The sequence below is a fragment of the Suncus etruscus genome, chromosome 3 (assembly GCF_024139225.1).
Source record: "Suncus etruscus isolate mSunEtr1 chromosome 3, mSunEtr1.pri.cur, whole genome shotgun sequence".
Taxonomy (NCBI): Eukaryota; Metazoa; Chordata; class Mammalia; order Eulipotyphla; family Soricidae; genus Suncus; species Suncus etruscus.
Window position 1 is genome coordinate 126,517,827 of NC_064850.1, and position 14,952 is coordinate 126,532,778.

The 14,952-nt window shown below is 36.0% G+C and overlaps 1 non-coding gene across 1 annotated transcript; it reads right to left on the minus strand.

Moving 5' to 3' along the window:
- Window positions 1–3,701: 3,701 nt before the first annotated feature.
- Window positions 3,702–3,808, minus strand: LOC126004710 (U6 spliceosomal RNA). The gene has a single exon (XR_007493973.1). It is a non-coding gene; the product is annotated as a U6 spliceosomal RNA (small nuclear RNA).
- Between the last annotated feature and the right edge of the window lie 11,144 nt (window positions 3,809–14,952).

Sequence of the window (14,952 nt, forward strand, 5' to 3'; positions counted from 1 at the left end):
TAGTTCTTAACAGATATCAAAAATTTATTCATCTGATAAACCCAAAGAAAAATTCATGCAATTCACTCACCAAAATATCCAAAAACAAAGAACTAGTTTACCCTGTGTAAAATTTAAATTTTTAGCAGAAAAACATGTTAAAGTCTTTAGGAACTTAGAGAAAGGAAAATACTAAGAAAGAAAATTGGAAAATCGTCCATAAAAGACATTTAAAATATACTGAAGTTAATACTTCCCAGAAAAGGGAAGTTACAATTTTCTGATTCATGTTTTTCTTTTCCTTTCTTTATATAATATCTTTATTTAAGCACCATAATTACAAACATGTTTGCAGTTGGGTTTCAGTTATAAAAATGTAAACCCATTCAACAGTGCAACATTCCCTCCTCCACCAGTACCCCCACCTCCGCCCTCTCCCACCGTTGCTTGTTTTCTAAACAAGTATTCTATTTTTCTCACTCATTACCATTGTGATGATAGTTGTCAGTGTAGTTATTTCTCTAACTACACTCACCACTCTTTGTGGTAAGTTTTATATCTTGGGCAGGTCCTTCCAGCCCTCATCTCTATTGTCTCTGGGTTTTATTAAAATAATGTTTTTTTTTTATTCCTTAAAACCCATAGATGAGTGAGACTATTCTGTATCTATATCTCTCCTTCTGATTAATTTCACTCAGCATAATAGTTTCCATGTCCATCCAGGTGTAGAAAATTTTCTTGACTTCATCTCTCCTGGTGGCTGTATAGTATTCCATGGTGTATATGTACCAGAGTTTCTTTAGCAATTCATTGAAGGGCATTTGGGTTGGTTCCAGATTCAGACAATTATAAATAGCACTGCAATGAATATAAGTATGCAGAAGGCACTTTTTTAATTGTGTGTTTGTGTTCCTAGGGTGTATTCCTAGGAGTGGTATAGCTGGATCATATGGAAACTCAATTTCCAGTTTTTTGAGGAATCTCTATATTGTTTTCCATAAGCGCTGAACTAGAGGGCATTCCCACTAGCAGTGAATGAGTTTCTTTCTCCCCAAATCCCAGCCAGCACTTACTGTTCTTGTTCTTTGTGAAGTGTGCCAGTCTGTGTCATGAAATGGTACCTCATTGTTCTTTTGGTTTACATGTCCCTAATGCTCAGTGATGTGGAACATTTTTTCATGTGCTTTTTGTCATTTGTATTTCTTTTTCAAGGAAGTGTCTGTTCATTTCTTCTCCCCATTTTTTGATGGAGTTAGTTTTTTTCTTGTTAACTTCTGTCAGTACCTTGTATATCTTAGATAGTAGTCCCTCATCTGATGATTATTGGGTGAATAGTTTCTCCCATTCTGTGGGTGGCCTTTCATATCTGTTTTTGGTCCAAAACTGAGTTAAGCCTATTCTGGGTAAAAATAAAAATTAATACTGTAGGGGCCAGAGAGATTTCTTCAATTGTTTTTGAGTTCAAGAAACTAGAGTAAAACATTATTAAATGCCATGCTCCCATGCAGATGTCTGTGTTCTCAGACACACATCTCAGGAATAACCTCAGATGTTCACACAAGTCTGAACTGAAGATTGAGGCTCCCAGCTGCATCTGCTCGGAAACATATTTCCTTAACTGTACCAGATCCTGCACACTGTGATGTGCTGTTATCCCCAGAGTGGATGAGAGGGTTCGGGGACATCATAGAGGGACTGACTATGTTTGAGATAAAGCTGAGATGAAGGGGAAATTCAGCCCAAGTAGCAAATCCCAGCAATGCTCAGTGGCTATGTTCAGACACTGTTTATCCAGCTCGTCTTGTATTTGAAGTTTATTGAGTCCACAGGAGTGATTGAAAAAAGTATGAACACTTTACACAAACTGGTATGATTTGTCTCTTTTCCTTCTTCTTTCTCTTTTTCTGTGGGTTTTCACTACTTTCATACTTTCATTTCAGTACCAGGAAGGATAGCTGGAACAAGGCCTTCTTTTGCTTTTCCAAAAAGAGAGAGAAGTAATAGAAGTAATGGAACCCTAAGATGTTCAAAGAGTGAGCTCAGTCATTCGGCTTACACTTCGTCACCTTCTTTCCAGGGATGCTCAGAAGTGAAAGGAAACGCTCTTTTTTTTTTTTTAGTCAAACAGAGAGTGCAGCTGGGAAGGGTGTGACTTTTCTTTCTCAAAATTGAGAGTAGACATTTGCCTAAATCAGGTGATATTGTGAATATCCCAATGGATTTAATGTATTGCTTTGCATAGTCTATCGTTCTTATGTTGGTTGATCCTGTTGTTGCATTTTCTTTTTTTTTGTTGTATTTTTTGGTTTTGGTGCCATGTGAGGGGGTGATCAAGAGCTTTTCTTGCGGGTACCAGGGTTAAAAAGGGACATATAGAGCCTGGGAACAAACCTTAGCCTCCTCCAGGCAAAGTAAGTGTGAGGAGGATCCACTGAGCTCTCTCTGCACCATGTATCTCCTGAGAATTACAGAATTTTTCCTTCCCACTGTATTTCATACAGATTATTTCCATGCGTCTACACTGAGAGTGAGCCACATCGAGCCAGTCCAATAGGACTGGCTCAAAGTGAGAAGCAAAGCACAAGACCAGCCACTTCATTCCTGGGAGGGTCAACCTCAGCCATGAGCCAACATGTCTGTCACAACAAAGCAGCCCGTGCTAAGGGGAACCGCATCCCATCACAGGTTAGAACATTTAGAAAAATGTGCATTATGTCTGTGTTATGGGGTCCAAGGAAAAGGCTACCAACTGGGTGTTCAGGAGCTGACCTCTGGACCACAGAGAGTAGAGTCAGGAAAACCCAGACTTAGAGAACATGGACTGAAAAATATCATTGGAGCACAACACATAGGTAAAACACTCCATGACATTGAGACTAATGGCATCTTTAAGGAGGAAACAGCACTCTCCAAACATGTGGAAGCAGAGATAAACAGGTGAAAATATATTAAGCCGAGAAGCTTCTGCACCTCAAAGGAAATAGTGCCCAGGATACAAGAGCCACCCACTGAGTGGGAGAAACTATTCACCCAATACCCATTAGATAAGGAGCTAATCTCCAAAATATACAAGGCACTGACAGAACTTTACAAGAAAAAAAAACATCTAATCCCATCAAAAAATGGGGAGAAGAAATGAACACTTTGTCAAAGAAGAAATACAAATGACCAAAAGGTACATTAAAATGCTCTACATCACTAATCATCAGGGAAATGCAAATCAAAACGACTATGAGGTACCATTTCACGCCACAGAGATTGGCACACATCACAAAGAATGAGAACAAGCAGTGCTGGCGGGAATGTGGAGAGAAAGGAAGTCTTAATCACTGCTGGTGGGAATGCCAACCTTTATAGAAAACAATATGGAGATTCCTCAAAAAACTGGAAATTGAGCTCCCATATGATCTAGCTATATCACTCTTAAGGATATACCCTAGGAACACAAAAATAGAAAACAAAAATCCCTTTCTTACACCTCTATTCATTGCAGCACTATTTACAATAGCCATACAATGGTAGCATCCAGGATGCCCTTCAACAGATGAATGGCTAAAGAAACTGTGGTATATATACACAATGTAATATTGTAGCCATCAGGCGAGATGAAGTCATGAAATTTTCCTATACATGGATGTTCATGAAATCTATTATGCTGAGTGAAATAAAGCAGAGGGAGGGAGAAAGACACGAAATAATCTACTCATCTATGTTTGTTTTTTTTTAATATAGACTGCTTCACGAATTTGCATGTCATCCTTGCTCAGGGTCCCTGCTAATCTTCTCTGTATTGTTCCAATTTTAGTATATATGCTGCCGAAGCGAGCACTCATCTATGAGTTTTAAGGAAAATAAAAGACATTTTTACAATAATTCTCAGAGACAAAAGAGACAAGGGCTGGAAGGTCCAGCTCACTGTATGACGCTCACCACAAAGAATGGTGAGTGCAGTTAGAAAAATAAATACACTGACAACTATCATAACAATGTGAATGAATGAGGGAAGTAGAAAGCCTATCTCAAATACAGGCGGGTTGGGGTGGGATGGGGAGGAGGGAGATTTGGGACATTGGTGATGGGAATGTTGCACTGGTGAAGGTGAGTGTTCTTCATATGACTGAAACACAACAACAATCATATTTGTAATCAAGGTGTTTAAACAAAGATATTTAAAGAGTCATAAAAATATGAAGCAACAGCAATACCATCTTTATTGAAATATAAAGTATTGATAAGAGTATATCTTGCTTACTTGGTAAATTTTTTGTGCCTATTTTGACCACTACTCGAAACTTTATACTTTGATGAATATCACTGTAATCCTTCTTCTCTGAAGTAAATATTATATCTAGAATGGAATATAAATCATTTTATATTCTCCTAACTTAAGTGATATAATCATGTTAAGACCAGTTTGAAAATACCCCTTCTGTCATTTTTATTATATTTTTTTATTGTGACCAATGTGAATTACAAGTTTTTCACAGTTATATTTAAGGTACATAGTGACAGTGAATTATAGGGCCATTCCCATCACCAGTGTTTTACACAAAACTGACATGTGAAAGTAATTTGAAGGAGATTTTATCAGTCTGTTGTTGTTTTTTTTAACATACCCATCTAAATAAAATAGCATCAGGGCCAGAGATAAACCACAAAAGGTAAGGTGCTTGCATTATTTGTATTCAGCCTGGATATGATCCTTGGCATCATGCATAATCTCCTGAACTGTCAGGATTCAATTCTGAGCACATAGTCAGGAGTAATGCCTGAGCACTGACAGGCATGGCCCCATATCCAAAATAAATAAATTCACATCACTCTAGGATGGAAAACGGGGAAGACAGCCCTGCAATGGCCTACCTGAGGATGGATCCCTGTGACCATCAATCCTTCTGTGCAGTACTGGGGTCTTCCCACATTTTCATGCTTGATAGTCACATATCAAAGTGGATCCTGTGCCTTAGGACCTCCTTTTAAAAAGATCACATTTTAGCATAGGAGTAAACAAGACATTAATTTTTCTATTTCCTCAAGCCCACACAGTTAACATTTAACTCTTTAACTGGGATGTTTTCTTAAGGGACTTATCAAGATGTAAAGGCATATCTTGTGGTCTCGAATTACCTTAGGAGCGAGGTTAGCTAGAGCCCAAGTGGACAAAGCTCGGTTTGACCTAGGAGCTACATGGTTCCAGCCACATAGTCATGCTCTATGGCTACCAAATCTTTAGAGTCTTCTACAGTTATTTCCTCCGTTGAAAATGAGAGAATGAATAGGTAAGAAAGATTGTCCAGGCAATGTAAGTCTTGTAAGGGAAGTATTCGTTACCATTTCAGGCCCTGAAAGATGTTAGTTCATGCCTTTTTTTGATTAGAGGATCTTTATAAATTATTTATCTATGAGTTGCCTGGAATAAAGGCAACTTTTCTCAGTCCTTTTGAAAAATCAGGCAATTAAATTATACATAAATGGTCAATTATAATCTTATCCCTTTGAACTGGACACTTATACATTTTCTGAAATGACATCTATTAGCTACGGAACAGTATTTTCTTCCAATTAGCTGCAAGTCATATTTTAATTATTTTAAAAATTGTTAAGCAGGTTTTGAGCTCTACATTCTAATCCATTCCTGCTATTCTGTAAGGTCCTAGTTTTCTTAGAGATGAATGAGAGAGAGCTTTTGGAGAACTGTTCTCTCATGTTCTTGCTGTCTAAATATTTTATGATCTGTGAATCAAGTCTTTTATTTGTGGAATAAAAAAGGATAAATAAAATGGACTTGTGAAATGACTGAAAGGCCTGTTGAGAGACTGTCCCAGCACTGCATGGTCCCCTCAAGAAATGCCGTTATACACTGTGGTCAGGCACCTTTGTGCTGAATCTCTGGACATAATGTATCAGCTGACTGGGAAATGCTAAGAATAACTCCAAGTACCAATGAACTCTTCCTAGAAGAATCACTACCCAGTAAAAAGAGATAATAAAGGAAAGAAAAGGATCTCAACAGCTCTAAGTGCCAAGGCATATTTAAAACGCAATGCAATATCCTCAAGAAAACTCAGACCTTACAGGGTAACTGTGAATTTGGGGCTGTGAAATGAGCAAAGGGCCAGAGCCAGCAGCATTCCTGACTCTCCTGCAGGTAGCTTGGAGCACTCAGGGTTTTACTGGATCTCTAATCCTGCAATCTGGCTCAGCTATGGTCACCTTCGACTTTGGGGGCTCAGGGAGTGTCATCTAGGCTACCAAAGAGCCCACAGTTCCCTCTAAGTACCCTGGGTACTTCTATGAATACGCCTTTGGTATCTCTCTCTAGAGACCAGCCCCAGTTTAGGAGGACAAGGAGTCCAGGGCAGAACTGTGACTGAGGAAGCTGAGGCTGCTCCGGAGACACCCAGTCAAGGGCACATCAGCACTCTGCACCCTGTCTTTCAACCTTAGTCTTGCAGCTCAGAACAGGATGAAGGAGCCAGAAGTTTTAGACTCTAGGCAGGTCTTTTCCAAATGCTGCTGCGGGCAGAGGAGGCCTGAAGGATAGCTGGGATTGTTCAGTCTTGAGTCACTCACAGAATCTGAGCTGTGAAATAGGTGTTGGTTAATCCCATTTCAAGAGGGGGACTGTGCATCGATGAATGATTTGGATCAAAATTCTCTTTTCTGAACCATGAATTAAAAAAACAAATCAAGCCATCAAATGTGGATTTTTTTTCCTATCAGTATTTAAACTGCCACAAACCTAAATGGGGTTCAAAACCCACTCTTCATTATTATAGCTGCTTTTCTATGTTCGCAAATACCAAATATATCCATGGATGTGATAAAAGAGAAAGCTCTAATAAATAGTAGATTACAACAGATTGGTAAATTATCAATACTATATTAGATTATGCTAAATAGTAAATTGTGATATAGTATCTTATAATAAATAGTAGGTTATACTAAATCTCATTAAGCTAAAGTAAAAATGTGATCATTTCAAGTAAAATGAATGAACTAAAGTAATATGAGTGGATTAGATACAAAATACTATATGAAAATGTAGAGATAGAAAATTAGGAGTGTAAATGAATCAATGCTCTAAGTTGACCCTTTTTGAATAGACTCAATAAAGAAAATAATACCTTTGTGTATTATGACATCAAAGTAGTTCTTTAAAACACAATACTATGCAAATAACACAGAAAAATGAATTTTTGAGTATGAGGTGATTCAAACATTGTTTTCTTTTTATGTCATATTATAGGGATAAAATGTTATTTAATTTTTAATAATAATTTTTTTTCAAAATCACTTTTCAAAGTAAGAAACAGAAATGAATTTATAGACCACATCTCTCTACTTTGAATTTTATCAACTTACAGAGCATATATTAATGTTCAGATTTTTTTTTTATTTGATATGCCCTTAAAAACAAATGTCCATAAATTTTTTATTTACATTTTTAAATAGTACCAAATAAATTTAAAAAATAACTAAATGAAAGGAAGTAAAATAATAAAAGATATTATTGTACTATTAATATTGAGACATGGGGTGATTTGGTTTAGCTTTCTATTATTCTGGAATGTTCTTTTGGTATTATGTTTTATTTTTTAATAATATCCATTTGTACTCTGAAATTATCCTGCTTTCTATGCAAGCAATTAATTTAAAAATAAAAGCTATCCATTGGTCCATTTAAACAACTCTCCTTTGAATTCCTCATACTTGAGATTGTGATTCTTTCAAATAGGCCATCCCCTTGAATTCAAATGGGAGTACAGATAAATTAGGCCCTTTTCATTTAGACTCTATTGACCTGATTTAACGATAATGTATTTTGGTAAACACACATCTGTTGTTTATCATGGCAGACTAAAAAGTGTATTATAATTAGAAATCTGCTAGTAATTTATTTGCTCCTTAGCCACCTGCTTCATACACAACCATATTATCTTCTGGTATAACATCTTTTATAACAACAAATAAACAGTATTCTAAGTTTTGAAAACTATCTCAGTGTTTATGGATATTTGTTTCTAATAAATGTTTTGTATCAAGTGCCTCTTATCTTTTAAGTGGTCTTACCTTTAAATAAGATTGGGGCCACACCCCAATTGGTTGGAGCCACACCCAGTGACTCTCAGGGGTTACTTCTGACTATGCTCTCAGAAATTGCTCCTGGCTTGGGGGACCATATGGGACATTGAGAGATCGAACTGTGGCTCGTCCTAGACTAGTGTGGGCAAGGCAGATGCCTTACCACTTGCCCCACCACTCCAGCTCTTTTAAATACTTTTAAAAAAAAGTTCCATGTTGTTAATGCCTTTATTATATAGCCAAATAATTTCTTTGGCCAATCAGAAAACTCACTTATTATTACTATTTCTTAAACATGGGTTATAGCTCTCTTAAGAAAAAGTTTTCTCAAGTATAAACTTTCTTTACTTGGGCAGGAGTGATAGCATAGCAGGTAAGGCTTTGTCTTGCACACAGCCACATTGTGTTTTATCCCCAGCAACCCATATAGCCCCTGAGCCTGCCAGAAGAAAAATAGACTGAAAATTCTTGCTTTGACACTGAGATTTCCACATGAATTAACTGGAAATAATTATCAGAATGTGTTTATCATTTATGAAGGATATATTTGTGGAATACCTATTCTGTTATAATCTATGCTTACATCAACACCTCTTCTGCTGACTCTAGCCTAGCAGGACCATAATAAATATTTACTGGTAGTTAAATAATTTATATTTTACCCAATTTAGTTTGACTATTTTAGCTTTATCCCTATTTCTCTTTACAATTATATATGTATTTTATATACAATTATATATATGTTTTAGAATAGCTTTCTAATAATATTGAGATTTTTATAAATATTGTTTTAATTAGAAAATTATTTGAGTGAAATAGACATAATATTATTGAGCCTTTTTGATCTATGAGCACAAATAAATTTTTGTTTATTAGGTCTCTATTTTATTCCCGAAAATGGTTTGTTTTTTAGTATTGCAGTCTTATATAATTTTTGTGCTATTGCAAACAGAAAACATACTTTAAGCTTCATTTTAATTGATTTTTATTTAAAAATATATTATAGAATAATATAATATAAATATATAGAGAAAGTAAATGATCCTTGAAAGCATTGATAAAAAATGGTGTCCTTCCATATGAAATAAGATATAGTGTGTATATTATATATGCTAACTACTGCTTCTGAGATTAAAAAAATAGATTTAGTTTTCTCTTTTCAATCTTGGTTATTTTTCTTGCCTTATTGCACCAGCTAGCAGCTAACACCTCTAGTAAACAGCAAAGTTGAAAATAGGAAAATACACATCATTGTCTAAATTCTGATGTAGGCAAAAACATACTCAGTCTTCCATTTTAATTATAATGGTATGCATATTCATAGATGATGTTTATACAATTTAACTTGTATAGAAATAATTGATATCTATTTCTAGTTTCTTCAATAATTTTTGTGACGGTAGGCTGAATATTTGTAAAATATCTTCTCAATATTTCTTTGTAGACTGTTAATATAGTGAGTCAAATTTATTTTGAATGTTTATGCAAGCTTGTGTATCTGAACTTGATATCCTAATGATCTGGTACTGAATATAAACAACACACGAGAGAGTAGAATAAATGAAATGAGAGTGACCTAACACTTATTACCTCACATTACATTTAAAAATAAGTAAAGAAAAAACTGAACTTCAGTTGTGTAAAGTATGATTTTGGTGGATGGCTTTAGTTTGACTGTAGAAAGGTTAGTTTTCCCTAGAGATTGTTATGAGAATTACATCAGTAATGTACAGGTGACCATCTGACACAATCAGCTGTTAACATACTCAATAGCTTTATAAATTAATCTCTAACATTAAATACATCCTACTTTAATTATAATCTTTAAACCTTGAATTATAACATTGAAAACCTGTTGTACTTGGTTTCTATAGTCCATGTTAATTGCATCTTTGATTTTTGGTTCTAATGAGTATTTATTGCCTGCTATTTCTAATCTGTAAAAATCTCTAAATTTTGTAAATCTCAGTATTTACTCATCTAATATTGACATGTAAATTCAGTTGACTCAAGCACAGGAATTATCCCAGACATCACCCATTTTTAGAAACACCTTCTTGTTAGATTATACCTTGTCTTACCCTAAACAAAGATCATCTCTGTTTTCTTTTTGTATCTGTTTGTTTACAACTTGGTTTCACAGCAAAGTAAGATTGTCATATATATAAACCTGAGTTGAGTAGGCTCAGAATAGCCTGAGCTATCTTACCTTACTTTGTCTTTACTCCTCCCATTCGGGGGTGGTCTCTATACTCAATAAAAAAACAACAGTTCTGGTAGGCATCTTGGTCTCCACAAGAGGTATAAGATTGCCAGATAAGGGGCCGGTGAGGTGGTGCTAGAGGTAAGGTGTCTGCCTTGCAAACGCTAGCCAAGGAAAGACCGGAGTTCAATCCCCCAGCGTCCCATATGGTCCCCCAAAGCCAGGGGCAATTTCTGAGAGCTTAGCCAGGAGTAACCCTTGAGCATCAAATGGGTGTGCCCCCCCCAAAAAAAAATTGCCAGATAATACATTTCACCCTCAGCTTGGTTTGTATTATTTCATGCACAACTCTGATTCATACTTATTCACCCAGGTTGGAGATATGGCTTATGGTGGAGATATGGCTTATGGGGTGATTTTACACTCCCACTTTATCATCTATCCTGTAGGTGTCCCTAGCAGATATCATAACTTTAAGACTCACACATGGCTACAAATAACAACAAATGTCCTCTTGGAACGTCAAACCATCACAATGAAAACTACTGAAAATGCTTATCTTTCACAGGTATCTCCTAGAATACTTAAGCCTACCATAGTTTGCTCTAGCAAACAAAAATTAAATTGTACTGAGATTACAACTCTTGAAACTTGGCCCCAGGAAATATGCTTAAATTTACAACAGAAGCTGACTAAGAGAAACCTACTATTTCCATCTTTTTCTAAAAATTGAGAAGTCAAAGAGGAGTTATCCTTCTGAACTGACAGGAGTGATTCCTAACATAAGCTAGAAGAAAGTCCTGAGCACAGTCAGGTGTGATCCTAAACAAAACCAAGCAAATAGATGCACCTAGGCCATACACTTAGATCTTTTTTTTTTTTTTTCTTCTATCAGACTTGGACTTGAGGAAAACTGCCTTTGAATTGCTCTTCAGAACTCATCCTGACTTCCCAGAAAAACACTTTCCCTCACTGTGGTCCATTCTTTGTTCCAGGCTTTTCTGATATGTACATCCACTCTGACTCTGAGGACAAACACAGCTTTGCTGGACTGGAAAAGAGCTCATGGTGAAGGCATATTAGCCAAATCAGTCCTCAGATCTGTATGGTTCCCTGAGAACTAATGAATGTAGCCCTCAGTGTAGCTCTGGGCACTGCTAGGTGTGGTGTGAGTTCTGCCCCACAGGATCTAAGCAACACTGACCCAAATGCTCCCTAATATAGAGCTTCTGGCTTAGAGAACAGCCAGGGTAGCCACAATCTCTCTGGAAACACCGGAGAGTCTCCCCAACACTATGACAACATATCTTGGGCTTTGGATGACATACTGGAGACCATGTGAACCACACTTTCACATTCAATTGTAGTAAACAGCAAGTTATTACTTTACCTGTGACAGAGTGTTTCTGCCCGTATTATGATTTTTTTCTCTATGCTTTTCCCATATAACCCCTCTATTCCTCTGGAGACTGTGGATTTCCTAAACAATGTGTCCATGTGTCAAAGCTTCTTGAATACATTTGCAATCAATTATTATTCTTTGATAATACTGATTTTCAAAGACTTAATTTGTCTTTAAAGCAAACACATTTCTAAAAGTTAATTTTTTTATAACCTTTTCTGGTTCATGTTGTAAAAGTCCAAGGTTAGTAAAATATTTTGTATGCACTATCATAAATTTTACTTTATGCATCTCTAAAGTTAAATGCTATGGCAAGCTATTATAAGCTGTTTGTGAAAGTATGTCAAAATAGAAAATAAGCAAATATGTAGAAAGGCAGTTATATATAATTGCATTTATTCCTATGAATATGTATTTGCATGCATATATATATGGAAAGAGAAAGATATAGCTATATGCTTTGTTTAACACTCATGTCTGGGAAGCTGCATTGTGGTTGCTTATGGAAAGTGAAAGCATAAAATAGAGATTAAAGAAACTCATAAATGTTAATTTGTAATTAATTATGCCTAATATTTGAATAATGATTTTACAATAATTTAGCAGAGGTTTTCCATAATTTAAAGTAAGCACATGTGTTCTGAGTATGTGAAGAAAAAAGAATATGATTAATTATATGAAATTTCTGAGCAGAAAAAGAGATGTGTGATATATTTAAACAGATAGCAGTTATGAAGTTGAATCAAGAATAAGATTTAATATAAGGAATAAGATCATGTGAGGTATTAAGTATCACTCACCATGAGATTTCAAGTGTTTATCAATTTTCTGATAGAATCGATTCTCGTAAGACATAAAGAGTATATATATATATATATATATATATATATATATATATACTCATATGTATGTATATATACATATATATAAACTCAGGTGGCAAAAATAAATTCTTACTCTGTATTGCAGTCACAGTGACATTTTTGTTCCTCTATTTATTTCTTGATAATCTCACTTTCACCTGAAAGAAGTGGTTGAAATAATTCAGCTAGGCTTAACCTTGAACCTCTGAATCAAGCCCAGGAATGCTGTGGATTTGTCCCCACAGAAACCACTGAGCACATATTACTTATTCTGAGGGAATAATGCTGTGTAAATACCCTTTTCTTTTATAGAAAACCTCTGTCGATGGATTTTCTTGACATCTTGCTATAAGCTCTGGTGGCTTTTGTAGTAAAAACCCAGCAATTCATCAGAAAAGGTCATTCCAAACTGGACGGGATAATTTCACTGATCAAATCAATTATTTATCTAATGAACTACAGTATAGGTTTCCTCTAGAAGTCACCTTATTATAGTTACTTGGTCCCAGTGCACTCGAAAAAAAGTGACATTTGGAAATACAAAGTGGATTCTCTCGTCAGTGAGCTTAATACCTATCGGCATCTCTCCCTGCTCTCTTTTCCCTTGAAGAACTGTCAGTCAGCAGAGCTGCCCTTCCCTGTGCACACTGCGCAGTGGGGTTTTCTTGACATGATGGAAAATTTTCCAGTTGGCAAAAGAAAAGATTGAGGGAGGAAAAGCTTTGGACTCAGCATGAAAGGTAATAGAGCTATTAGCCAACTATCAAATTCAGAGATGCTGGCAGAGCACAACAGGGCAGTCTAGAAGGAGCTTTATTGTCCCTGGGGCCTGAGTTTAGGACAGTGGTTGGCAGATTAAAGAATGCAAAGAGAAAGGGGAAGCATCTTTAGAAAGGAGTGTTTGGTATGGAAATCAGTGTCATTTTAAATGAACAATTAGAGTGAGTGCCTGGAGAATCTTTCTGTACAAAGTGACCAAGATCCAGATGATAGTATTATTACCAAAATTAAAAAAATGCATACAAAAATATGTGCATTTTTGCTAGAATAAAGTAATCCTGTCTATGATGCCTGCATTTAATTACATTATCAGGCATTGCATTTATTAAGGCAAAATGTCCAGGCCTAATAATATCACTCAAATAACTAACAATATTCACAATAATTTTTCATGTGTTCATTGACATGTTCTATACTTAGGCGACTTTTGAGATAGCTCCACAGTTCTGAGTTAAAAATAAAACTTTTTAATTGATTTTTGGAGTATTGTTGGAAACCTGTGTTGGGCTGTGAGCCATGACAATTGGAGACTGGATTCATTATACATTGTTGGCTGCACAATGTGCATCAAAGCTTAGCAGTTTATTTATCTTCATTTTTTGAATGTTAATTTTTGTATTAAGACACTGTGATTACAAAGATTATAAGAATAGTTTCAGGTGTACAGTGTGCCATACCAGACCCACCCTCAGTGGTAATTTACCTCCATCAGTGACCCTTGATTCCCTCCAGTCATCAGCCAGCTTCCTCAACTGGCACATTTTGAAGTTTGGTCCTTAGATTATAGTTTGTGTTTCCTACCTATGTTATTGGCATTGTTGGTGCTTTTGACTATGTATACAGTTATACTATAGCTCTGCTTTTCCCAAATGCATAGGACCCTAACCTTTGTCCCATTTGTTTCTCTTTCACCCCACTTTTTGATCCACATAATTTTTCTCTAAAACAATAAAAATTACCTTTGATAGTCTGAAAATCTGGACTTCATGTATGTGTGTACACGTTGAGAGTGTAACCTAAAGCTGGGTGTTGAAGCCATAGTAGGCATTTGCCTTGCACACAGCTGACTCAGGTTCCATCCCAGAAATCCCATAAGGTGTCTTAGCATGTCTAGGATTATTTCCTAAATGCAGAGCCAGGAGTACCATTGAGCATCACTAGGTGTGGCTCCAAAACCAACAAAAACCATAATGACAGAAACAAAAGACTGTTAACTGGGATGAGTTAGTTGCTACAAATTGCTACTGGGAGCTCTTCAAGAGTGTTGTCTAGAAACCATCATTTCTTTCAGGTAATGGTTGGTGATAGGTCAACTGGTCTCCCTAAGAATGGAGTACAGGGAGGACTGTTAGTGACCCAAGGGCACTTCATTTCTCAGTGGAATGACAGTCCCTGATTTTGCGGACATGTTTGTTTGCAGTGAAGCCCTAGGTAAATACACACTAAGCCCATTACTTTGAGAAGAGTAGGTCTCTGTTGGCCATCTGTTAGTCTTCCATGATGACGAGGAAGCCTTAGAGGTTCTCTAACAGTTTGGGAATTTAGCACAGGGGAAAATATTTATATGTAAGCTTCTTAAATAACATTATTTGTTCAATATTTATATACTATGTGATAAATAAAAATAATTCTGACTGACA